Source organism: Mastigoproctus giganteus, chromosome 14, assembly GCF_048544385.1.
Source record: "Mastigoproctus giganteus isolate SK-2022 chromosome 14, ASM4854438v1, whole genome shotgun sequence".
In the NCBI taxonomy this organism is placed as follows: Eukaryota; Metazoa; Arthropoda; class Arachnida; order Uropygi; family Thelyphonidae; genus Mastigoproctus; species Mastigoproctus giganteus.
The window spans coordinates 114,561,934-114,589,458 of record NC_143588.1 but is presented as its reverse complement, the minus strand read 5'-3'; the positions used below and the strand labels follow the sequence as shown (position 1 = coordinate 114,589,458).

The window sequence follows — 27,525 nt, the reverse complement described above, 5'->3', positions numbered from 1 at the left end:
AAGCACTTATTATGATACTGACACAATAGTATGGATGATGGTTTGGTTGGTGGTCATTTGTTCATGACATTCTCATTAAATTACCACTTTTTAACACATCTCTACATTCAATATTTGTCTTTGAGGACACTATTGCCCTTCCTCTGAAAGCAGCTGAAAGTCTGCCATCAAGACTTGGGCTTATCCTTACACTAGCGACAACAGCATTGTCCATGCATCAACCCAAATAGGCGCCTCCGTAGCCAGGTGGGAAGGAGCAGCAGTGCTTAGCACACGCTTCTTGATTAGACCGGGGTTCGAGCCCATCACCACCAAATACGGAGGATGCGGAAAGGTCAAGGAATGACCACCGCATATCCCGGAGCAATATGGCCTTAGTTGCTAATGCTCCTAAAAACCAAATAACAAACATAACAAACAGCATCAACCCAAATTGCTGATATAATATTAAACAAATGGCATCACCCAAAGGTGAAAACCATTTGTTTAAAATTGTGCTAACTTTTGGGCACCATCACTGGATGGATCAAAGCTTCCAAGATGGAAATTGTATGCATTACTGGGTTTCAATTTCAAAGGTAATTGAAATTGAAACCCAGCTACCTCCCACCTTACTATTTGCAATAGTAAGGTGGGAGATGAGCAACTTAAGTACAATGAATTATCATTGATTGTTTTGTTGGATGCATAAGCAAGAGAAAGGATGTTGGAGCTGCATTTGGTTATAATTGGTTATGGACATTAAGTGAAGAGATGGAAATTGGGGCAGTGTAAATTGAGGGATACCTGGATTATTCGCATATGAACATGCCTTTATAAATACACCTGACACTTTCATGGTTCATACTTTGCAAAAGCCATCACTGATACCAGAAGCCATCTTCCCAGAGGGTTGTGGACCTAAACTTTCTGACTGTTAAAATTTTGTTTGGCAATGGATATTTTCTGATCTGCAAAAAGATCTTTTTTTTTTTTTTTTTACTATTTTTTCCTTTTTTAATATGTCATCCTTTCCTATGAAAGCACACATCCCTTGATCTGATTTAATTAATCCTCACATGGTTTTAGGTGTTATTCCATCTCTGGCTATCATCTTTTGTTCTAGGAGAAGATTTCAACAAATTCAGCTAAGTCTTTATTTGCCTCTGAGTTGTATCTGTGCACAGACAACTGGATCTAGAACAGTCATCACTTTTTTTTTTTTTTTTTTTATGAAAATCCCAAACCAAAAGGTATTAAAACTAGTACCATGTATGAGTTGTAGGTAGTTTAATGGCATTATAGACAAAACACCTGCTAATTCCAGATGACTGGAGAATTTTGAAATACTGGTCAGAGACTGTTCTGCTTTATCCAGCGCAATAACAGCCTTTTCCATTTTCTTGATAACCTTGCTCCATGTTAACTTGTATAAAAAGCAACATAATTTCTACTAAGTTTTTTGTATACATCATACCATATGGTAGTGAAAGCACGTGAGGCCCATTTGGCAATCTGGCAGGGAGCGAAGCAGAATTTATAGTTTTGCCACTGCCTGTAATACTTAAATCAAAATGAGGTGAGGATTCAGTTTGGGATTCATGAAGATTTATGAATGAGTCAAGGCTAAAGAAACTTATTGACATTAGATTCCATTTCTAAGTTGTCATATTTGAGAAAATCTTAAAACAGTACTAGTTTCATAAATGATTTATTTTGCGAGGTAAAAATTTTAGAATTATATTAAGCTTGTCATTAGGTTCAAGTTCTAAACATATCAGAAATGCAGTCTATCATGACTGAGGAATCAACTGTCCAGAAAAGGTATACCACTTGCACTATGAAGAAGGGCAATGCCGAGAGTCAGACTTCAGTGCCTAGATGCAAAAAACAAAATGCTTCTCCCCTCCTGCTACATAAAATGGTCCCAGTGATATTGTATTCCTAGTGCAGAACCACTGAACCAGCTGTGTTGATAAAGGATAATTGATAAAATATTTCTTCCAATTTATTAAAATATACACACAGGCCTTTTTAAATATTTTTGGTGTGAAAACTGAAGAAAATGACTAGTCTTTTCCTCATTCAGGGGATGAATTAAATCCCTCGTCCCAACCCCAATATACATGTAATGGAGATGGTTTATTTCATCTTCTGTTCCAGAACAGCTCTTTAGTTTATTCCTGATGCAAACAAGTAGGAGTCACCCTTGCTCCTAAAAGCAGCCACCTCATATGCTGGAATAACCATCAAGGATGCTGTCACCAAACTTAACTAAGCAAATCAGCTGTGATGACTGCAACCCCAACAATTATTACATCTTAAGAAGTGGCTGCTTTTGGGAGAAAGGGCAACTTACGCATGTTTACATCAGGAATAAACTAAACAGAAATATTGGGGGGTCTTGTTGAGAAAAATAATAAATAAAAATATAATTCATGAACCTAAAAATATATAATACACAAAAATCATAATCACCTGTTGCAAGACAACTTAAATGTCAATAGCCCAAAATGTGTGTTATTAAAGGCTGGTTTGTTTGCGATGAAAATAGACTGTTTTTTTAAAGTAGTTTAGTGGTCTCAATACCACTAAACCACTTTAAAAGCTCCTCCTCCAATAAAGTACTTTCTCGAAGATATCGGCCAGTGGTACTTATTAATGAAATATGAAACATTTCCCGCCTCCAAAGCACATTGATGAGCGTTATCGAAAGAAACAATACAAGCTAGGGCCACCGAATGATGGCTACAGGCGGAACTAATTACAAACCTGGAGTGAAGCAGGGGGGGGGTGGAGGAGGGGATACAAGAAACAAGTTACAACGCTTTTAGCAGGATATGTTAGCAACGGGAAAATTCCGATCGCTATCGATGTGAAAGTTCGGCACACTAATGCATTCAGTATCCTGTTTGTCATTAGTTTCCATAGTCTCACAGAGATTTGCACAAAATAAATGCATAACTGTTATTTAATTTTAGTTAAGATTTATTGTTTTTCATGATACATTTTATTATACGCTTGTTTCTGAAACATTTCTGTTTTAGTCGTTCCTTGCCCACAGTGATGATATCACCGCCAGAATATCCACCCCGTGGGGAAGGACCGGACTGCCTGATTTGTTGTGGTTGTCAAAGAGCCGGGGATGGGGGGTAGAACTTGTAGTTACGTCTGATTGGTAGCCTTTTTAAAATCTGAGGTATGAACAAATATGCAGTAATTCGTATTTTGCAAATGATTCATTTGTTTAACTATATCTAATTTAATTATTGTATTGGCTGTATGTAATTCAATGTAACTTTAACAGTGGTTCCCTACCTTTTGTCACTCAAGTCACACCTGAAGTTAAAGTACGCATATTCATGGCACACCTAAATAGTAATTGCCACTGAACCCGATGGTGTTTTTTCTAATCTCAGAGGCTCATATCTGGTGAGAATTTTTGGTTTGACACACCCAAGGTCCTGAGCTGGGTATCATCATTCTTCTCTTTCTTGGTAATTCCTTTCTACTTCTCTCTCTTTCAGGGTAAACTCGAGAATGCTTTTTAATAATAATAATAATCTAACGGCACATCAATATGCCGGGGCACACAGATTGAGAACGACTGTTTTAACTTACCACTTTATGAGGGAAAGTGTTTGATTCGGGAAAGCGATGATTCTTCGCTTTCCTCGGACGAGCTATAAATGTATTCTTCAAAACCTGTTCACACGCTTGTTCATAGTTAATCGTTAAAAAAACATACAACGGACTGGATAAATTTTTACAAGAAGCATTCAAACAAAAGTGCCATTCTTATTGCCACTTTTGGTTTTCTTTTTTTTTTTTTTTGTGTGTGCGAAGTGCGTCAGTAATAACTATTGATGCAGTTTGCTAGCAGGTTGAGAAACTTGCACTAACAGTTAAAAAAAAAAAATCAACAAGCACTAAAATAAAGAATTTTCGCTTTTATGGAGAAGATAAAATAAAAAGATAGCGTCTTGCGGTACACCACTGGTCAAAAACGCTGCTGTTCAGTTATGGCAACACAAAAGTGTTGTCAGATTTTATTTTATTTTTTTTATTGGGTGTGTCCGGGTGGGATGCTGCGTTAATGACAGCAAGTATCTAGTAAAAGGTACAAAGTGATGTTGTCTAAAATCCAGGGATAAAACGTTTCCTCCAACGGCATGGCAACCTTGTATAGTTCTTTTTACCATACATTAGTACTATGTTTACTCTGCTTTAAAGGAATTTAATGCTCTTGCATTAAATCTGTTTAAATATATATATATATATTTTTTTTTGTACTGTTATTGTTTTTATTTTGTTGTTTGTTTTTAAATAAATTTCTAGCAGAGATAAGGAAGTGATTATCCCATTGTGCAAGACAGTGGTTAGAATCTTGAGTACTGCTTGTTTGTTCGGGAATTTTTTTAGGCGCATCGGCATCTATGGCTATAGTGCGCCGTTGAGTACTGTGCATACGAGGCATGGCTATTACATAATGAGACTGTTGCAATAAAATAAATATAATGAAATATTTCGTGCCTGAAAGTTTATTCCTTTCAAAATAATTACCTTGGGATTGCACACACTGTTCCATACGTTTCTTCCAAGCACAGAAGCATTTCTAAAAGTCATCATCTGTAAGTCGTCATCATCATACTTCGATCGTTTTTTTTTTTTTTTTTTCTGAATATCTTCAGTACAGAGAAAGGCAACAAGATTGGTGAGAGGAACAAAGGGGTGCTCTTACCAAGAGTGACTTAAGTTCTGCAAGTTGCAGCATCTGGAGACTTAGACACCAGAGAGGTGATCTGATTGAGGTGTATAAGGCCTTGAATGATTTGAGCAGGCGCAATGCTGATGGGATACTTCCGCTTGCTCAGATTAAGAACCTGAGGGAGCATAGATTTAAATTGAGGAAAGACAGTATAGATGTGCGGAAGTTTGCCTTTAGTCAGCAGGTAGTTGATTGCTGTAACAGACTTCCATCTGCTGTTGTGGAAGTTGATAGCTTAAATAAATTTAAGGCTGAACTAGACAAACGTTTGGAATGACCGGTTGGGTGAAATGGGAAAGTTTTTTCTTTTTTTTTTGGCTGATGCTATATAAGCTTGTTTTCTTGCATCATATGCCTCAACTAATGCTAATGAACTGAAAATGGGTTTCCTTAAGTACGCTTTTCAGTTTAGAGAAGAGGAAAAAAACTGACAAGGGGCTAGATCTGGCAAGTAGGGTGCGCGTTTACACACACGCACATGACCGCGGACCTGCTTTTTGGCCAGAAAATGACGAACAGAAAGCACGATGTGTGCTGGAGCATTGTCTCGATAGAGCGTCTAACCATCGTTCCACAATTCAGGTCTTCTTCCTTCAATTTTTTTTTAAACACAATCAGAACTTCAATGTAGTATATTTTGATTGGCAATCTGGTTTAGTGGGACTTCTTGAGCCATAATAATTCCTTTAATATCGAAAAAAACAAGAAACATGGTTTTCATTTTTGATTTTGACATTCATGAAAAAATTGCTTTTTTTTTTTTTGTCTCGGGGATTGTTTTATCTTACATTTCATCCACTATCCTTTAGTTTCTGAGTCGTACTGGAACAAGTAATTACAATATTCAGAAAGTCTGGATCTCCTTCAGTTTATTTGAAAACATCTTCATAAACTTGGAATCTTCTCATTCATCGATCTTCATTCAACATTTTTGGCACCATCTTGGCACACTTTTCTGCTGCCTAAATTTTCAGTTAAAATTTGTCTTTCTTTGTCCATATTACGTTCTGCAACCATTCTAATGCTTAAATGATGATCACTTTCACTTTTTCATCAGTTTTTTATAGATATACCGGACAGCCTGGTCGTTCATTGTCTTCCACATTCTCTCATAATTCAAAAAATCTTTTATGCCATTCAGCACACGAACTCTTGACACAGTAAACTTGATGTAACAACTCATGACTTTCAGTTGGTGTTTTCTTTAGTTTTGTTAAAAATTTCGGGTTGATTCGTTCTTCGATTCTTTTGTCTGTCATTTTTCCGGCCAACTGCAAAAAACATAAGGTAATGAAAACCTGTCTTGCTGCAGAGCGTGTACAGTGCTTGAATCTTTCACTTGACTTGGCAGACAGCTAGGGGAAGGTTCAAGGTCAACTGTTGTGCCTTTGTTTCACAGGTGGCACACGGTATATAGTGGCAGCGTGCGCAGTCTCGTTATTTAATAGTCACACCTTGTACAGGTTCCGGAGGCCTCATTTTAGGAAGGATCTAGAGCTGCTGGAACTGGTGTAGAGAAGGGCAGTGAGATTAGTTAAAGGGAACGAAAGGATGGTCTTTCCAGGAATGGCTTCAGTTCTGCAAATTTCAGCGTATAGAGACTAGGTACCTGCGAGGTGATTTGATGGAGGTGTTTTAAGTCTTTGAATGGACTGAGCAAGCTCAATGTTGATGGCATTCTTCTTGCTCGGACTACACAGGGCACATAAATTCGATTAGTTGCAGGTAGATTGTGGAGGTTTGCCTTCAGCCAGCGGTAGGTATTTGCTTTTGGAGCAAACTTCTATCTGTTGTTGTGGAAGTGGGTATGTTGGATAAATTCAAGGAAGAACTCGACAAATTATTGGAGGGGATGAGCAGTTGATGTCGAATGTGTTTTTTTTTTTTTTTTTTTGGCTGATGCCTTATAAGCTTGCTCTCTTGCACCATTTGTCACCACAAATAATACTAAAATTCTGAAGCGTTTCTGTAAATTTGGTTCGCATAACACTTTTTTGTAACACTAACTTACTCGCAATACGAACTTATAGAAAAAACTGCCCTGCGTGGAAATTGTAATTATTAAAAACCTATCTGGTTTTTAATAAAAAATCAATAAATTTTACTTGTGGGATTACCGGTTCATTGGTATTTTGGTCATAATGCGTCGGCCCTTACTGTAATGATGCGATCATTTATTCTGATTGCAGTTTTGTTCGCTGATTCATTTCCACATTGTGTTGCTAGCAATATATATATATATAAAAAAAAAAAAAAAACTTGGAATATCTAACGGAATATTATTTCGCCATTTCAACTGAGATCAGCTAACTACTACAGTCCCGTTTGAACAGCTCGAATTGAAAAATATTAACAACCAGGAACCCTAAAGTTTTGTAACCAAAACCTGCAGTCTCCGAGTGTATTCGAACCCAGATCTCTCTAAACTAGTGGAAAGGGGACAAACTCGCTATGCTCTCACGTAGGACTGGTGTCAAATATATGTGCTTAGCACATATATTTGACACCAGTAATTCTTATGTAAACAATATAATTTCTTTAGAAACTTATGGTCCATAGTTTTGCTGATGATAGCACATTGCATTCCACTTTCCAGTTTGAGAAACCTTGCCCTGCTCAAACAGCTTCAACTTCTCGAATATCTGCTACCAATTCCTTAAATGCCGATATCCAGGTAATTCTATAGTGAGGCAAAGATGACTTAATTGATTTGAATCCTTTTAAAACTCAGTCCTGTGATATATCTCACAAAAAGGATTCATCTGCTCCTCTACTTATCTTCGATGATACACCGATTTCTAGGCAAGATCATGTATCTCTATTGGGACTGCCCTGACTTATAAACTCTCTTGGCATAAGCACATTACAATTAGTTTTCACTGCATCTAAAAAACTTGGCTTTCTCTTTCGCTCTCGGCGTTACTTTTCTTCCAAACAGCTGTTCACTCTGTACAAATCGCAAATCGGCCCTAACGTGGAATATTGTTTCTTTTGGGCGGCGCCCCAAAAACTCTCTCAGGCTTCTAAGTTCCATTCAGTAGAGGGCAGTTAGGTTAATTAATGACTCATCTCTAACAGTCTCGTCACTCTCTGTCTCATAGACGTTCTGTTTCTCCTGCATGCCTTTTCTATAGATACTTCCATGGGCACTGTTCTTCTGAATTGGTTTCTATAATTCCCACTCTCTTTCAAAACAGTCCGAACACGTGCCGCCAACGTCCATTTACTGTCCAACTTCAAACTCGCAGAACCAACTTTTTTTCTTCCTCATTTATTCATTTAACTGGCGTTTTCTGTAACAACCTTCATTCATATGTATTTCCTGAAAATTACAATCTACAGAAGTTCAAGAAGTTAATGTAAACAAATATCTTCTTTCGTTTTCTCAACCTCCAACCCATGCATGGTACTAAGTACAGTACTATGTGTTCTAATACCTCTCGTGTGTGGGTCTTTCATTAAAAAAAAATAAAAAAATAAATAAAAGATCAAGGGGAAAAAATGTATTGTTAACATTGAAGCCTGTTGCTTTTTTTTTTTGTTCAATTCATGTCATACGTTACAGTTATTCTGGCAACTTTCGTGTTGAAGCTGATGCTCATACGTAAAACATTACTGCGCATGTCAAGCAGTCTCCTCCAGATTTATTGTTATTTGGTTTTTTTTTAGGAGCATTAGCAACTAAGGCCATATTGCTCCGGGATATGCGGTGGTCATTCCCTGAATGACCTTTCCGCATCCTCCGTATTTGGTGGTGACGGGCTCGAACCCCGGTCTAATCAAGAAGCGTGTGCTACGCACTGCTGCTCCTTCCCACCTGGCTACGGAGGCGCCTCCCTCCAGATTTATTTTCACTTTTGTTGTAATGCGGTGTTATGATGATTAAATTAAATTGTGTCGCTTTTGGCGAGAGTTCTGTAGGTCGCTACGGCACTCTCACCAACGCATGCTGATAAATAATTTAATAAAATAACCATCTAATAAGAAATAAACCAGACCGCAATTTTCCCCTTGAGAAATTTCTCTTAATAACCACTATTCGTTATGTAAACTGTACAGAAATTAACACCAGGGGCGCCTCATTCTTTATTTATAGGAAATACATTTTACTCTAAAATATTTATGATTTTAGAGTTTTACTACCATACTTTAAACTGCGCATGCCAACGGGTATAAATGTTTCTGTGCTGTTCTACAACTAAACCTACGTTTTGCCTATGGCACTTGTAGTAAAATATGTGCATTGCTCCTAGTTATTTATGATTATAATAAGGTTTTAAGGGGCATCAGCAACTAAGGCCGTAATGCTCCGTGTATATTGTCTGCAAATTGCCTGTGTTCTGAGGTCGATTTTCTGTTTCCTGGACGAAAAACTGGAGTTTCCATGAGGAAAGTCCATGCTACCCTCGGCTTGAGACCGACTAACTTAGCCACGTTGTGACAAGGCCCATAAAAATTCCTCACATCATGGACTGGACTTGAGCTCAGGTCTTTTCCATCCGATGTGGGGAGGACGGCGATTCTGGTAACTGTGCTACCCACGAGGGCAGATTTTCGTGCCTTACAGTTATCGAAACTATCTTTTGGAGGCTGATTTTTCAAATAATTTTTTTCATTATTACGTTCGTGGTATTATATAATAGAAATAAGCATCTTCGTTATGTTTTCTAATCAATAAATATTTTAACTTAGATAAAATCTTCTGGAGCTAACTAACCATGAAATGGCAACCGTACGCAACTACTCCAGTAGTCAAGAACGGTACTGTTTTATGCCGCTTACGAGTCTCTCTCCTTCTCCCCCCCCTCCTTCCCAAATAGATATATACACTCATTGAGTGGACCCTTTATTAGACACATCTACTGCTTTCCTGAAATGGAACGTCTCTTCAGTAACAGCATCACATACATTCGTACTATGCGATATAAAGCAGGTCGGCCGATGCTTAAGGATGTAGACATGTAGAGTATCTTATGTAGGACGGCACCTGAACGAAAGTTCAACTCCACCTTTGTGTACTGTGATGATTACAGATCACTGTAAATGGCCAGAAATTTGTGTAATATTATGTTTGTGCAGTGTGTTGTGTTGTGTTGTTTAGTTGTTTCTGGCCGTTTTGTCACCAGGCAGGCGCTCACTTGGAAAGCCTGCCCAGTGTCCGTATACACCACGGGGAGATAGGCCACAACTACGCGTGTACCATGGCCAACCTCAACAGTCGCGCACTGAATGTCCGAAGCGAGTTTGGAATCATTCAAAAGAATCCCCATGCCGGCAACAGCGCGCGCGCGCACACACAATCATTCCCAAGAGACAGGACAGCAGAAGACGAAGAAATGAAGAAGAAAATAGCATAAAGTAAAAAAAATCTAAATAAAAAAATAAATGTCTTTATCCACGTCTTTATTCAGTGCTGCCCAAAGTAGTCCACAAAGGGAAAAGGTGTACAATCAAACAGTAGTAGTAGTAATGTCATCCAAAAACAAGATTTGCAAGGCAGGAACAAGTTCTAGATATAAATCTGTTCTGTTAATCTAGAGTGGTATTAGAAGTTACTGGTTTATGACGGTATGACTGAGCAGAGGAAGGATTTAGTTGTAGAGAGTCTTGATAAAGGATGAGCCAGAAAAATGTAGCATCTGTTTAAAACCTTCGCTTGTACTTGAAAACCACAAAAATTTTGTATATGACGTCATCAGGACGACAGACGAGGCAACAGGCTGTATTACGATTAATGATGTGTTTTCAGTTTGATTTCTTGAATTAACATTGAGGTTGAAAGTCTTCCTGCGATTAAAAGCAGCATTGCAGAAGGTTTGAAGGGCCTGGAAATTATTGATACGAGTAGATTGAGTATCTACTCACATCCAGGAGACAAGTTTGGAACTTTTGCCTTAAGAGCCAATTTATTTACTGATTTATATACACGTTTCTCACACACAGGACACACATCACCTAAATAAAGGTGAGAACTCTAGAAATTACATAAAATACAAAACAGTAGTAATCAGTATAAAACTAAAATTAAAATATGTATATACAAAATTTACATTAAGAAAACAGAGTAAGGAGCACATCTTAGGTCCTCGTAAATGGAGTATTCAAAAAGGACGTGAGAAGAGACTTCCGGTAGCCCACATCGACAGAGACAGTATTAGAAAGTCTGAATTGGTAAAGTTTTGCGTTAAGAGAACCATGTCCAGTTAGTGTGTAGGAGGTAAACAGCGAGGGTGAAAACCATTTTCTGGTGGTGATGAAAGTAGTGTAGTTACGTCAGGAACGAATTTTTTTGTAATGGCTCCTTTTTCGGTAGAATTCCCTCTATTCTGCCAGGTGTTGACTAACAAATTCCAGCATCGGGTTTGTTCAGTTTTGGGATCAGCCTGAGGGTTAACAATGATTCCCTGAAATTCCGTAGAAATGCCTCTGCAGATGTAAAAACAAAGACCTCTTAAACCGAACGTGCAGGTCAAGTGGTATAGTGCCCGCAAGAGTCTGTAGAGTTGGAGTTGATACTGTTCGGCAAAGTAGGCCAAGGAGAAAACAACGTTGAATAATGGATAACTTGCTTTGTACAGTTTTAAGTGCAGTACGTCTAAACCAAAGACTGGCAGCATAGGTTGTAATTGGGATTATGACAGCATTATAAAATAGATGTAGGGTTTTGGTGTTCAATCTCCAGGCTTGTCTGGTAATTCGGAGCAGCATTGCGCTGAAACATTTAACTTTGATGCTTAGGGATGCTGTATGTGTACAATTCAGCTGGAAAACGGGCAAGATGAAAGGTTTAAGTGGCTTTGAATGTGGCATGGTAGTTGGTACGAGATGCACCGGTATGAGTATCTAGGAAATTGCAATCCTGCTGGGGTTTAATGTACGATTGTGTCGCGGGTGTAACGCGACATTGGTCCGAAAACCAGGTGACATCTAGCCAACAGCGACCTTATGGTCAGAAGCAGCTTGTTGATGCGAGAGACCACCGGAGACTGACAAAACTTGTGCAGGGTAACAGAAAACCTACAGTCAGTCAAACAACAACCTAGTACACTAATAGTAACCAAAGAGGCATTTCAGAACGCACGCAGCTCACGCTGTAGAACCTACCTTGTCACTGATGGGTCATCGCAGCTGAAGGTCCAACCGGTTTGCGCTCCTGTCAGCAAAAAATAAGGTACGGTTACAGTGTGCTCAGAAACACTAATGAAAAAAAACGTTGCATGGTTCGACGAACCCCTGTTTCTGCTGTGCTGATTGAGAGGGCCACAGTATGGCTAAAAAAAAAAAATTATGCATTAGTTCACAGGCCCATCCTGCCAGGTGTCAACGATGCAGAGTTGTGGTGGTAATGGTGTGAGAAGTCCTCTTGTGATATCAAGTCCCTCGGCACTCCCATTGAAGTAACATTTTGAATGCCACAGGTTCACATCCCCTTGGCTGCAACATATCCATCTGCGAATGGGTTCTTCTACTAGGATAATGTGCGTGGTTTTTGTACAATTATTTCACAAGGCCATAATTGTACAGAACTGATTCCAGTAATATGAGAGTGAATTCAGCGTAATACGATGGCCTCCCCAGTCAGCAGGTCTCACTTCAGTTGAGCATTTGTGACGTGATACAGAATGAAATCTTTAAAGTAGAGGTTCGCAGTCATGCAATTTGCAGCAACTGTGGGAAGAAGTTGAGTCAGTATGGACCAACATCCCTTTGGGACTCTTTCGACACCTCATTGAGTCCGTACCACGGCCGAATCCAGGCTATTCTCAGAGTTAAAGGTAACCTACTCACAATTAGGTAGGTATATCTAATAAAGTGATCACTTAGTGCATAAGCCGACCGGGCTAGCTGGGTGGGTAAAGTGCCTGACTGACAACCCAAAGGTCGCGGGTTCGATTCCCGCCTCGGGCTTGGATCAAAGTACTACAAAAACCTTGGGAGGTGCATTATGGCCACAGAAGCCTATGCGCCAACAACTACCAAAAAAAAAAAAAACAGAAAAAAAAAAACTTTAAGTTACAAGCATATATTTTAGTTACAAGTTACCCGAGCGTTAGCTCGTACACCCCAATGTATGTATTTATGTAGGGCGGCACCTGGAACGTTAATTCATCTCCGCCTCGTTTCACTTTTAAGATACAGGACTCTGCAGAAATGGCCAGAAATTAACTGGCTGTTTGGCTACCCGGAATCATCAAGTCGGAAACGCGCCACCACCACGGGAAGGTAGACCAGGGGCTACCAACCGGCGGCAGCAGAAGAGAGGGACGCCAAGAGCCCAATAAAGTTCGAGCCAATGACTCTAGCTAAAAATAGTGATGGAAAAAAAAAAAAAAAATCTTATACAGCTATACAAAAATTAAATACTGTACACAAGATTAACCTCAACAGATTGAGGTAAACAGATGATACTTTGAGGTTTCAAAATAAACAATGCAAGTAATCTCGTTAACTTTTAAAAATTAACATAAATATCAAAAAAAATTAAAGGATATATATACAAGGTCAAAGAAAATAATTAAGGATAATAATTCCCCCCCCCCCAAAAAAAGTAAAATAAAATAACACACATACACACACAGAGCACAAGTCCAAAATTGTAGATCTTGTTGAGAAAATGGACGTCATTGCAGTGAAGGTGAAGTCTTGAGCTGAATTTGAACATACACCCCAAGTATATTTTGTAAGTAAATTGTGTGCCTCAGTTTTGCTGGATGAAAAAAAAAAAAACCCTGAATTTCCGGAAATACAAAAACAACCCTCGCAAAGAACGACTAATTCGGCGACAATGTGGTATAAAACACAAAACAGGATCCGAACCCATGCCTTTTCCATAGCACAGGAAGGACTGTGATTATAACCATTATGCTACCTGCAAGGACCCTCTCTCCTCCCAGTTATGTCTCCGAGATTCAAATATTGTCTTCCGGAAATCGAATTAATGAAAATTTGATTTAACGGGTTGTTTAGAATATGCCAAAAACAACTAAGGCTTATTGTTGTTGTAGGATTTAGCAGTATCAGCAACTAAGGCCATATTGTTCCTTGTATATTGTCTGCAAATTACATGTGTTCTGAGCAGGGCTGTAGTGGACGGTATACGCCGTATACCCTCTGGATTTTTTTAGGTGGATTATTTTTTAGAATAGCTTCTGGTTTTTGAAAGACTTGAAAAAACAAATATTAAAACATTTAACATTATAACATTCATAGAGTATACTTTCTGCTAATTGTACGACTACAGCACTGGTTGTGAGTTCGATTTTCTGTTTGCTGAACGAAAAACTCGAGTTTCAAAAAAAAAAAAAAACCATGCTACCCTCTCCTGAGACCGATTAAATTAGCTAAGTTGTGAAAAAGGTCCATAAAAATTCCTCACATCATCGACGGGACTCGAGCTCAGGTCTTTTTCACCTGATGTGGGGAGGACGATGATCCTACCCACGAAGGCGATAGCTAAGGCAGTGAGGCATCAGTTTATCTGTCCGTAAGCATTGGGCGCGGGGGGGGGGGGGAGACAAAAAAAGATAAAACAGTTTGTAGGCGAGGAAACCATGCAACCAGCGCCCGAGACAGACTAATTTGGTCACGGTCTGAAAACAAAAGTTTAATCCGATACAACTGATTCTCGCCTTTGGTTGGTCAACTGAGCCTTTACTACACACTGAGGGAGCAGCAGTATCGCTATACACTGTGCTGCTCTCGAGAGCAAGTAATTAAGACGACATTCAATTTGAGGGTGGGGATGGCAGAACAAATTAAATTATTATACAAGCTCTGGAATTTTAGTAAGTGCATTTTAATTTACGATGATCACTCTTATCCTATATATAAATCTTGAATATTCGACACCCCCGCTTGATGTAAAGTACTTCGGTTTGTGGAGGAGAATAAATTTATTCAATTACTTGTTTAATCACATTTGTCCACCTCCAAAAGACAATCTTTTTGGATATCCTCCTGCTTGTCGGACCAACAGATATGTGTTAACGACCAAACGACTTCATATTCAATAATCCCAATGCAAGTGGAAATTATTTAGAACAAATTTTACACCGAAATAAAATCTTTTTTTCATTAAACTAGTAAGCCGGGTAGAATAGCAAATAAATATTGTTTAATTTGGTGACCGGATATTTTTTACATGCAAGTGTGCTATTTATATCCGATACTTTTATCTTGTAATAAAACAAAGATGGGCCAAGAAAATCATGCATGTATAAATGCATGTTAAAGTACAAACATGGGATGTAACAGGTCTACTTCTTAAAAATTGCGTCTTTTAAATGTTTTCTTATTTTCTGTTTGTTGCTGGATGTTCGATTTTAATAAAAAAGAGAGAATGTCATTGCAATTTATTTGCCCTGTGGTTTAGCATTTCATTTCTGTAAAGCGCTATTTATTTATTATTATTATTTTACGCCTTTGTTCTACAGTTGCTTTTCCTTTGCATTGCTTCATTTCTACAAGTATTACAAGTAAAGGATACAATTTAGCCATAGGTAGACCTTGTGTCAATAAAACTCATTAACAACAGTACCAACAACGCATGCGTATTTGACAATTATGAAGATGAATATCAGGTCTAGCTGAAGTGATCTGTAAATGGGTCAGGACCGAATTCATTTCTTAAAAACGGAAATTGGCAATTTATCCTACGTATTTCATTGAAACAAATACTGCATGAATAATTATAGGAAATAAAAAGAACCGCTTGTGCTTATTTATTTCTCTTCAGTAACTGAATTATGACAAGTATAATATATATTTTTTGGAATAAAAACCTTTATCATCTGGTCACATTTCAATTATTTATGGGGTTATATTTCGAAGTTTAATGGATTATATTTGGGGCTATTTTCTCCTGTCTTCCGTTTGTCGTTACTAAAGCAGAAATGGTCTAATCGCTGTCCTTTAGGAAAATCGATCACTAATTCACTATTATAGATCGTTTCTGTTATCTTTCTCCATCCATCATCACTGACAATAGCTGTAGTTTTCCCCATGATGTTTTCTTTTGCGCATGACCCACTGATAAGTAAATCATCAGTGCAGGATTTGTTAAACATACAGGCCGCGTGCGGTCCTCAAGCGTTTAGTGCACGGTTCCAGTGTAGTCAACTATTACGGGTTCACTTATATTGACATTTTAATGCATTGATTTAGTCGTATTTTTATACCTATATGAAGATAATGAAAAAGTGCATTATTGAGCCTCTTTTGATTATCAGTCGTGGCTGATGTAATGAAAAGAAACGAAGAACAAGGACGCTGTATTCCCAAAGGGTCAGAGAGACCAAAAAACTGATGGATGGGAATCGTCCATTCCCGAAATAGTGGTAAAAGCGAACCGAGCGATTTCCTTAAAAAATTTTACTTTGGAGACCAAGATGACCACAGGAGTATCTCTTAGGCCAGTGTTGTGCAACCTTCTCCCATACAGGGGCCACATTCAAAGTTAGATTTGTTTCGCGGGCCGCATTGAGTGATTCGAGAAAAATTATTGCGTTATATTTTCCATATCTTGTTACATGTAAAAGAAAGTTTCTGTTTTCATGTTACATTTTTTCATTTTCAGACTATATATAATAAATTCAAATTCCCAACACTTATGTGCAACAAATCTGTCACTGATTTATTTTTTAGATTTTATTAAAATTGTATAAATATGACCTCTTTTTTTTTTTTTTTTTTTAATTCTGTACATTTTCAATACCTTACTTTTGCTTTTAAATGCTCACTTTAGAAAATTTACAACCTGAAAAGGATCACTGCTTTTCATTATAATTAAGGTGAATAAATAAATATAATGATACACCTAAAATTGAAAATTTGGAAAATTTTATTATACACAATAACATTTACTGAACAAAACTTCTCATTTAATGAGATGATTGAAGGTGGATATTTTTAGATAATTGTTCAAAATATGGGACGCCAATTCACAATACGGAATGAAGATGTTCATCTGTTATTCTGTTTCTTTTTAAATATTTATTTAATTTCATGCTTGAAAAAATTTGCTCGCAAACATAAGTTGATCCGAACACAGTAGCCATTTTCATTTATTAGCGGAAAATCTTCAGGTGGGAGAGCCTTGTAGAATTCAAGTATCTTATTTTCGCAGTCTTTTTGAACCATGTTTTGTCTTGAAGATCAATAATTTCAAGTTGCAAGCTGGGGTTGTAGTTTTCAGCCATAGAAGTAAATGGATTCTCAAACAAGACGGAACTCTGGGGGCTCACATCTGGTGAGTTATGGCTTGGCACACCCAGGGTCCTGAGCTGGATATCATCATTCTTCTCTTTCTTGGTGATTCCCTTCTACTTTTCTCTCTTTCTCAGGATAACTTGGGAATTTTTTTTTTTTTTTTTTTTTTGGATGGTGCAGCATAAGCCTCAGGCTTCCTTGCACCATATAGCTAATAATAATAACCTTTGTCTTTTTTTTTTGGGATCTTATATCAGCAAATCGACTTTCAAACTCGTCAAAAAAGTAATTGTAATAACGAGAGGCAACAATTCTTTGGAAATGTGTGTTTCTCTTTCAGCTCGGTTCGACATTGAAAGTGAACTGAATTGTCTTGCTCAATTTGGGATTTAAATAATAACAACTTATTCTGAAATGATTTGATGTCGCCATACAAATCAGAGACCAACTTTTCAATAGATTGGCAATGATTTTCTCCTATAGTTGTTCCGTGCATCTCTGTAGATCAGCTAAATCTTCATCTGCTACAAAATTATCATTAATTCCACGTATGAAGATAAGAAGTTGGGCTGTGTCATTTACATCAGTACTCTCATCCAGTGCCACACAAAAATATTTCATTTGTTTTATGTTTTTCAAAAGTTGTTCGAACAAATTCTTTCCAATATCTTCTACACTTCGCATGATTGTGTGTCGAGCCAAACTAATGTCTTGTATTATTGTTCCTTTCTCAGGACAAATTTCTTACACAACTTTTAACAAACGACGTTTAAAAAATTCACCATCACTGAACGGTTTACTTTCAAAAGCGACCAAATGTGCAACTTGATAACTCGCACTTACAGCAGATAAATTTCTTCACTGATACGTTTTCAGTGTGTTTTGCAAGATCAAACAGTTACGTTTTGTAACTTTGAACACTTTTTCTTTTCGCAACACTCCGTTATATTGATCATAATAGTTATGCTTGGAATCATAATGTCGTTTTAAAATTCTTTAAAAACTGGCACAGTCTCCTTATACACTGTATTTTCGTCCTACTCAATGAAGAAATAGTCTTCAATAAACCTTTGATTAAAAACACGACACTCCAAATCGACTTTCTTCTTTCGGAACAACGTGGCTGAGTTAGTCGGTGAGGGTAGTATGGTTTTTTCTCCCGGAAACTCTGGTTTATCGTCCAGCAAACAGAAAATCGACCACAGAACACACGCAATTTGCAGATAGTATATATTCACACAGAGCAACATGATCTTAATTGCTTATGCTCTTAAAACCCCACTACAACAGCAACAACACCCACTTACAGTACTTGAAAGTGTCACTCTGCTGTGCATAATATTTTAAAATTTGAATAACAGGTGAAAACGTGAATTATTCTATAGTCCAACTCAGTTAAATTTTTGACTCTTCCTCCGCAGAAAATAGTTCTGCATTACGATGGGAATTGTGGGCAACTGACACGAAAAAGACAGCACCAAAGTCCGCATTTCATATATATGAAATACAGAAAGTTGTTTCGAAGAAATTTTGGCTGATTAAATTATCTTTATTTCATTTTAAAACGAGTGTTACAAGAAAAGATCCTATTGGACAATTGAGGTAAGCGCCGCCATTCTTCAAGCAGTAAAAGTGAAATTAAAAATGACGTATTTTAAAAGTTTTTTTGTTTTTTTTTAATGCTGAGAACGGCACCTCAGAAATTGTAAATGTTATTTAATCATGCTATATACATTTTTAAAGACTCAGGAAAATACCTCAAAATTTATTAATTAGTTATTAGTTTTTAACTGGGTTGAATGAACTGGCGAATTTTATTTTGTATGTGTGTGTACTCGAAATGCACACTAAATAATGAACTGGTTATTTTTAAAGGGTTATTTCCGAAATCTCCGTGACGTTAAGATCCCTCCCTACCTACCCTAAGAAAATATATAACAGTTTTTCACAGATGCGTTATAAATGGTTTAATATTTATCCCAGAGTTTAATGACACCGACCTGGCTCATGGCCAGTTTCGAACTGTTGGGGAAATAGATGTAGGCCTTGGTCATAAAAGCCAAGTTTACTGACTTCATCATGACGTATGTTGCAGAGCAGGAAAGCATATTTAATGTGCTGTTCTATTGCAATGGGTAAATATCCTGGGCAGATACTGCTACTGTTTTCTCTATTTTAACTATAGATGAATGATGAAATGTAAGTTAGAAATATCTATTAATAACTCGCATTTCTGTTAAATAAGTTCCTATTTTCTCATTCGTATGAAAAAAAAAAAAAAAAAAAGTTGAATTTTCCCCAGTACATTTTCTTGAATTAAATGTTAGAGTAACCTTACTAAATCTATCAATTTAGTGCATTCATATATATATATATATATATATATATATATATATATATGACCAAAAAAGTACTCGGACACTGTTCCACTCATGCATACCAGTTCAAACATACTGGTATAATCGTGGGTCTGTCTGTTCAACAGTAGTGTATTTGAAGCACGGGTCTTGGATTGCAACTTAGATTTCCAACTTGGATCGTGGTTGGATGCCACATCAGTAGCTTTTTTGTGCACTCAATCTTCAGTTTGTCAGAACCATCCAAAATCCATTGTTGTCAATGTTTGTAATGAAGACTAAGTGATATGCCAACGAGAAAAACAGGATAGCTTCACGTAACGAGTCCAACGAACCATAAAGAAGGTAGTTAATGCTTCACGCGTATCCGGAAACATCACAGAGCAGGACAAGAACAAGAGGTCAGAGGAATGTGTAAGCCTTTGAGAAACGCCTTTTCGAGTAGTATTGCTCCGAATTTCGCGACCTACACAAATTTTTCTGTAGCCCATTCGATGTATCGGGTCCGACAGACTATATACGAGGCAGTACCGGACCAAGGTATTTTCGCGCTCCGGGCAGAAAGAATTTTCAGCGCCCCCTTTACTAAGGATTGTAGCTGAGCTGCGGATTGTGCTTGCTATTTGTAGCTGAGCTGCGGAATTTAAGACGAAACCAATCTGCATCACATTGCAGCTGCGCAATTGTTCGTGCGCACGGTGTGACCTTTGCGTTCAGTCAAGTTTGTGCCCGTTCAGTTTTGCCTACATAACAATGGACTTTACACGCGAGGAACAATACTGCTCTCAAATTTTGTTTCCGCTCAAGAAAATGTCAGCTAAAGCTTATGAAATATTAAGAGGCTTATGATGAATCTACACTTCCATAATAGCACTGCTCGCAGATGGTTTAGAATTTAAAGACGCTTCCATCATTGTTACTCAAGGTATTCCATGATTCTAATTATTCGCTCTCCCTCTGCAATCCAACCAATTCATAGATGCCACGTAGCGCCATGGTTCCCTTTTCTGAAATCAAAACCGTTGCCTTTGCCTTTTAATTATTGCAACATCTTTCCTCATCTGCCAACTAGCGATGGCATATCACTACCCGCTAATGATTCCTGTACTGTAAGGGTCTGATTCGGTTGAGTAGTGATGAGGAATCGAATATTCTTACCCCTAGTATTTTTTCAAATGTGCTGGTACAAATTATAATCTAGTTTATTTAAAAATTGTTCCCCATGGTGAGCTTCCCTCTCACTTATTCCAGTGAATTAGAGACAGATCGAAGTCACTCATGATGACATTCACACTTACTTGCCCTTTCCACATTCATGTAGAGACTCTCGTCAGAATCTTCTGGTCTGTAGATTATTCCTACTCTCATTATATCTTTGCCTCCAACTAACTCACAGCACACAAGGCTGGCATAAGTAACTGCTAAGTCAAGAAAAGCCCTTTCCGCGTTCAGGCTACTTTTAATAAGAAGGATGAATTCAGCACCGCTTGTATATTCATTATCTTTTCTAAATAAACTATGAATAATATAAAACTGTTTTATACATAGTCTAGTTTTTTTCTGTTATCCAAGGGCTACGTTATTCGAGGTAGTCTTGTTTCTTTCACCTTTGATAATCGATATCTGGCCATCACTAAGCCCGCGTGAGTAGCACAGTTGGTAGAAGCCGACCGGGCTAGCCAGGTAGGTAAAGTGCCTGCCTGGCAACCCAAAGGTCGCGGGTTCGAATCCCGCCTCGGGCTTGGATCAAAGTACTGCAAAAACCTTGGGAGGTGCACTATGGCCACAGAAACCGATGCGCCAACAACTACCAAAAAAAAAAAAAAAAAAAAGTTGGTAGAATCGCCGTCCTCCCTACACCGGGTGAAAAAGGCCTGAGTTGGAGTCCCATCGATGAAGTGAGGAATTTTTATGGGCCTTTTCACAACATGGCTGTGTTAGTCGGTCTCAGGCGAGGGTAGTGTGGTTTCTTCTCTCGGAAACTCTGGTTTTTCTTCCAGCAAACAGAAAATCGATTGCAGAACACACGCAATTTACAGACAATATACATGGAGCAATATGGCCTTAGTCACTGATGCTCCTAAAACCCCACTAAAAAAACAACAATCATCCCCTAAACCTGAGAAACTGAACTGAACGGAACCAATGATTGTCATTGTTTACGATTGTTTAGCACCTGAACAGCACTTTTAATGGTCTTGGAATCCCAATTGTGGAAGTAGCTTCTCTGTGACGTCTATTCGCTGCCTGTGATTAGGTTAGGTTATGTGTGCATGTTGAGGATCTTCGGTCAGTTTGCTGTCAGTCACGTTACGAACAAAAAAAGCTCGTAAACATTCCCCGCGTCACTGACAAGGTTCGAATTCAAGCCTTTTCCACCCGATGTGGAAAGACGGCGGTTATATCCACTGGCTACCCTTGAGGGCTCACTGCTGCCTTTGAAATAGATTCTGCTTTGTAGGTGGAACAACACGGCATTGATTATTCATTTATACAATTCTTCAAATAGTTGAAAAAACATCATTCATGTATTTTGATCTAGTTTATTACGAATCCGCAACGTCCGAATTCCTTACTTAATGTAAGGATCTTAAGGATTCTGGAGTCTTATTACAATTGCGGTTTCTCAGTAATTACAGAATTATTCAGTCATATCTCAGTAAAAACGAGCATTGCTATCCTGCGTTGGTACCATCATATTCCCAATATCTAACTATGGTGCTGTGACTTGCAGAAATAACCTTTCTTTCAAGCCTGGCAGAGTTATTTTTTGCAAGTCATCGTCATCGTATGAAATCGTATTATCGCACATACTTGTAATTTAAATCTGATACTTGACTTACGAATAATAAAAGTCAGCCCCCTTCATTTCTTTTGAACGTCAGTAACAGATACTGCTCCTAATTTCTTATAATTGAATTAAAACAAAACAAAACAACAAAAAAAAGTCTGAACACTGTTCATGAGAGAGAGAGAGAGAGAGAGAGAGTTACAGACGTAACGCGAAAACTTAAGCCGTCCCAAGAAATTTAATGCTGGACATCTTTCTAAAACCGACACACATTGAATGGTGAGGTTGGGTCATTTATTTATGTGGCTTTCGCACTATAAATTTTTCTGACTGTGATCATTACCACTGCTAAAATGTAAATTTATTGACATCATTTTTCCCTCATGCTATAGTTTTAGTTACCGATTATCATAAAACATCGCCAATTTTTACTGTTGTCTGTTTATCCCTCGCGGTAGTACAGTTAGTAGAATGTCTGCCGACGCCGGCTGGAAAAGAACCGAGTTCAAATCCTTGCGATGACGTGAGGAATTTTTATGGGCTGAGTTAGTTAGTCGGTCTAAGGCAAGGATAGCATTGTTTTTCGTCCAGCAATCAGGCAAATCGATCGAGCAATTCACAAAATATTATATACGGCGCAATATGGCCGGAGTCTCTGATGCATCTAAAAAACTTTCAACAGAACAACTACTCCTACCCTCGTGGGTAGCAGAGTTGGTAGAATCGCTGACCTCCCCACACCGGGTGAAAGATCTGAATTAGAGTCCCATCGATGACGGGAGGAATTTTTATGGGCCTTTTTCACAACGTGGCTGAATTAGTCGGTCTCAGACAAGGTTAACATGGTTTTTCTCACGGAAAATCTGGTTTTTCATCCAGCAAACAGAAAAACCAAAGAACACGCAATTTGCAGACAATTTACTATACATATAGCAATGTGGCCTTAATTGTTGATGCTCCTTAAACCCTATAACAACAACTACAACCAAATGCTCTTGTTTGCAGTCGCATTTCATCAATCAGCATATGCTAAACACTGCCAGAAAGGATTTATTTTTTGATTACTGTTCTGGCGTGCTATATTTTCAAACTGAAACTGTATTTTTATTCCATATTTAAAATAAAAATTTGTTTTAGTTATCATAAACCGCATGAAATCTACTTTTCTTTTAAAAAAATTAAACAATAAAACTTCTTGGGTACATTATTTGAATTTTTTTTCGGAAAGATTTAAATAGGCTTAAACTTCAATAATTCCAGAGATTTCTTGCATGGATAAACTTTGATTTCTGACATTTTTAAAATTATAAAGCAGTCTTCTGCAGCAGCCTACCTTTTAAAAACTGTAAAACTATTTCTTTTTATCTTTCTCTCAACCAATCCATTTTTGAATTTAATGCACAGTGCATTTCTTAGACTGCCCAACGAGAATTTTGAAGATTAAGCAATAACGTTTTTCCTCTGCTTGTTAAAATGGATTCTTTTCGGGGGGGGAATTCAATCAAAAGAAGACCGAATTTTTGAAAGGCGTACGAAGTTTCCTCTGATCTACTTGACCCGGTGATGGAGTGAAGACTTCCGACAGCCTCCCTGACGGCTGATGTAGCCTATTTTTCCGCATATGTCACACTATACCCCACCATTCGATGTTGTCAGATGAGAATAACAATTTGCTCTTCCCGCACTGTTTCGTTTAGGACTCCATCGTGCATTTTACATGGCGAGATCAACATGACAACCCGCTAGCTCGTGCTAATGCAGACCTCCTCGGAAGAGAATTCCACGGAGATTTGGTTGGCAGACTTTATTACCCCGTCACCGTTCTAATCCTAGACTGTAATGTGTTTGATACTGATGTCGTTATCATGTTCCTACAGAAGACCACTCGCCGAAATTGGCTGGGGTTGGTTTGTTCTGGCTGTGGAGGAATTCTCAATATACGAATTCGCGGGACTTAAGGGGAGAAGAGGAGATTGTCTGGAAATAATTAGCTGTTCGAGAAGAAAAGTTAGTATATTCGTTGTGCTTCAAATCCGATGTAGATCGAGCAGAAAGGAAAAGGGTACGGAAGGAGTCTATTTGGGATAAGAGGAATGGGTGTTAGTTTAGGCATTGTGTTCACGATTTTGTATAGCACTGCAGTTAGGACTATTTCTCTTTGAGAACCGTGTCTCCATCACTCAGTACATAAAGGTTTGCGAAGTCTGGAGAAGATAGTCGTGCTATAAAAATATATAGGCATGTTTATATTTATTAGAACTGTGTTTACATGCTTTCTATTTTTGTTTTACTGCAGTACATTAAACATACTTGCTCAAATATCAATATTGGAATTTCCATACCCGAAGCATTCCAAACGTAAAAAAAAAATAAATCAATAAAATAAAATAAACCCCAATTTTATGAAAATAGAATAAATTTTTTTAAACAAAATAGTATATAAAAAATATCGCATTAGCATTACGAGTAGTAGAGGCATATAATGCAAGAAAGCAAACTTATACAGCATCAGCCAAAAAAAAAAAAAAAAAAAATTCCCATTTTGCAACAGCCATTCGCTCTAAACGATTGTCCACTTCTTCGTTGAATTTATTTAAGCTATCAACTTCCACAAGGACAGATGGAAGTTTGTTCCAGCAATCAACCACCCCCCTGGCTAAAAGGAAATTTCCGAACAGCTATTCTACAACTATCCTTCCTCAATTTGAATTTATGCCCCCTCAGGTTCGTAATCTGAGCAAGACGAAGAATCCCATTAGCATTGAGCCTGCTCAACTCATTCAAGGCCTTAGCACCTTAGTCAGATCACCTCGCAGGTGTCTAGTCTCCAAATTCTGCAATTTGCAGAATTTAAACATTTCTTGGTAAGAGCACCCCTTCATTCCCCTCATCAATCTTGTTGCCCTTCTCTGCACTCGTTCTAGCAACTCTACATCACTTCCTAAAGTGAGGCCCCAGACCTGTACACAGTATTCACGACGTGGCCGGACCATTGCCTTATACATATTATATTAAATTCTTAATTTCGAGAAATTTCTAGCAAAAGAAAGTTAATATACGCATATCATTCTCAATTTGGAACATATCTCAACACATTTTTCCCTGTGGATTCCAGATCTTTAATACTGTATGTGTAATAGTGTGTACAAACGAGATTATTAATTAATATTCCATTAGAGCTTACTGAAGTATGCATTAGGATGAATTATTTATTCTCGGACCACGATACAACAAAAGCCGGTAAAAGTTCCCCCGGCGAGAGGTGATCCGATTCAGGTTTTTTTCCATATAGGGTGAAAGGACAGTGATCATAGTAGTTTCAGTACATCAGATTGGTTATTAGGGATGAAGTGGGAAAAGTAATACACTGTTATCAAAAATATTGGGTCAACAGAGCAGTGCGGTAAAACATGAAGCTGCAGGCAGTAGAGGTGTTATTTACAATTGACATACCACTATTATTATTATTATTATTATTATTATTATTATTAGTAGTAGTAGTAGTAGTAATGGCAAATGATGCAAGAAAGCAAGCTTATGTAGCATCAGCCAAAAAAAAAAAAAAAAAAAAACACAGAGTTCACCCATCCTTTTCCTCCCTTGAATTTATTCGACCCATCCACTTCCGCAACAACAGATGGAAACCTGTTCCAACAATAAACCACTCGCTGGCTTTCCACACATCTATCCTCCAACCATCCTCAACTTGAATTTATTCCCCCCTCATTGTATGTAATCTCGGAAAGTTACAGAATACCATTAAACACCATTATTAAACCATTAACTTAACCTTACTCAATCCATTCAAGGCTTTAAACACCTCACTCAGATCTCCTCGCAAGTGCCTAGTCTCGATACGCTTCAATTTGCAAAACTAAAACCTTTCTAGGTAAGAGAACCCTTTTGTTCCCTTCACCTATCTAGTTGCCCTTCTCTGCACCCGTTCCAGCAGTTCTATATCCTTCCTAAAGTGAAGCCACTAGACGAGTATACAGTACTCAAGATGCGTCCTTACCATGACCTTATACAAAGGGATAATCACCTCCTTATCCCTGCTAGCACTTTTCTAGCAGGGATAAGGAGGTGAGCTGTCCTGGCAGCCGGTCACACTGCTCAGAGAATTTCATGTGATTTCACAGTTATCTCCAGGTCTTTTAGAAACGAGCGCAGTGAATTAAAATTTGGACAGATGCTGAAATTCGCAAAGCACCACAGATTTCGGCGATTGTCCATCCGTTGACCTCTGGAACGTCGTACTAGAGTGAAAGGTTGGTTGTGTTGTACAGAAAAACCTAACTTATGGTTCCCTAAAGAAACCACCTAAAAGGTTCGTTAATGTACAGCAGCAGCAGACTGCTCACGAACTGTACGCGAAGTATTGAACCAACAGGGATTCTATGAATGAGCTGCCTCAAACCCATCATGAAGTTAATGTAGCAGTGAGTGCAAAAAAGCCTAGGATTGTTTCTTGTGGTTTGGACTTAAACCGTTGGTTGTTGTTCCTGGTACAGTACAGTGAATGCCACGAGGCATTGACATTCTGTACAGTTCCCCTCTTCAAGCTACATTAGCATTAGCATTAGTAGAGGCATTTGATGCAAGAAAGCAAGCTTATGCAGCATCAGCCAAAAAAAAAAAAAAAAAAAAACCACTTCACCCCTCTGTTCGTTCAAAATACCTGTCCAGCTTAAACTTATTTAGGCTATCAACCTCCACGACAAGGGATGGAAGTCTGTTCCACCAACCAACCACCCGCTGGCTAAAGGCAAATTTCCGCACGTCTATCCTACATCTGTCTTTCCTCAATTTGAATTTATGCCCTCGCAGGTGATTATTCTGAGCGAGAGGAAGAATCCCATCAGCATTGAGCATGCTTAAACCATTCAAGGCTTTATACACCTCTATCAGATCACCTCGCTGGTGCCTAGTCCCCAGACACTGTAATTTGCAAAACTTAAGCCTTTCTTCGTAAGAGCACCCCTTTGTTCCATTCACTAATCTTGTTGCCCTTCTCTGTACTCGTTCCAGCAGCTCTACATCCTTCTTGAAATGAGGCCTCCAGACCTGTATACAGTACTCTAGGTGTGGCCTGACCATTGCCTTATACAAGGGAATAATCACCTCCTTATCCCTGCTAGAAAAATTCCTATATATCATTGACAATGCACCATGATCTACTCTTGCAGCCCGTCTGCACTGCTCAGAGAACTTCATATCTGCCTGCACAACCACCCCCAGGTCCCTTTCATTCTCTACCACTGTCAGTGTAGTACCACAGAGTTGATACGTTGCTCTGGGGTTGCTGTTTCCCATGTGTAGTACTTTACATTTGTCAATGTTAAACTTCATTTGCCACCTCTCAGCCCATCTGCTCAACCTTTCCAGATCCTGTTGCAGCAGCATAGGGTCAGTAGTGTCCTTGA

General features: G+C 38.3%; 1 pseudogene; it reads right to left on the bottom strand.

Annotated features, from left to right (window-relative positions):
* Positions 1 to 27,525, bottom strand: part of LOC150075587 (protein ZBED8L-like) — a 122,077-nt pseudogene that overhangs the window by 54,044 nt on the left and 40,508 nt on the right.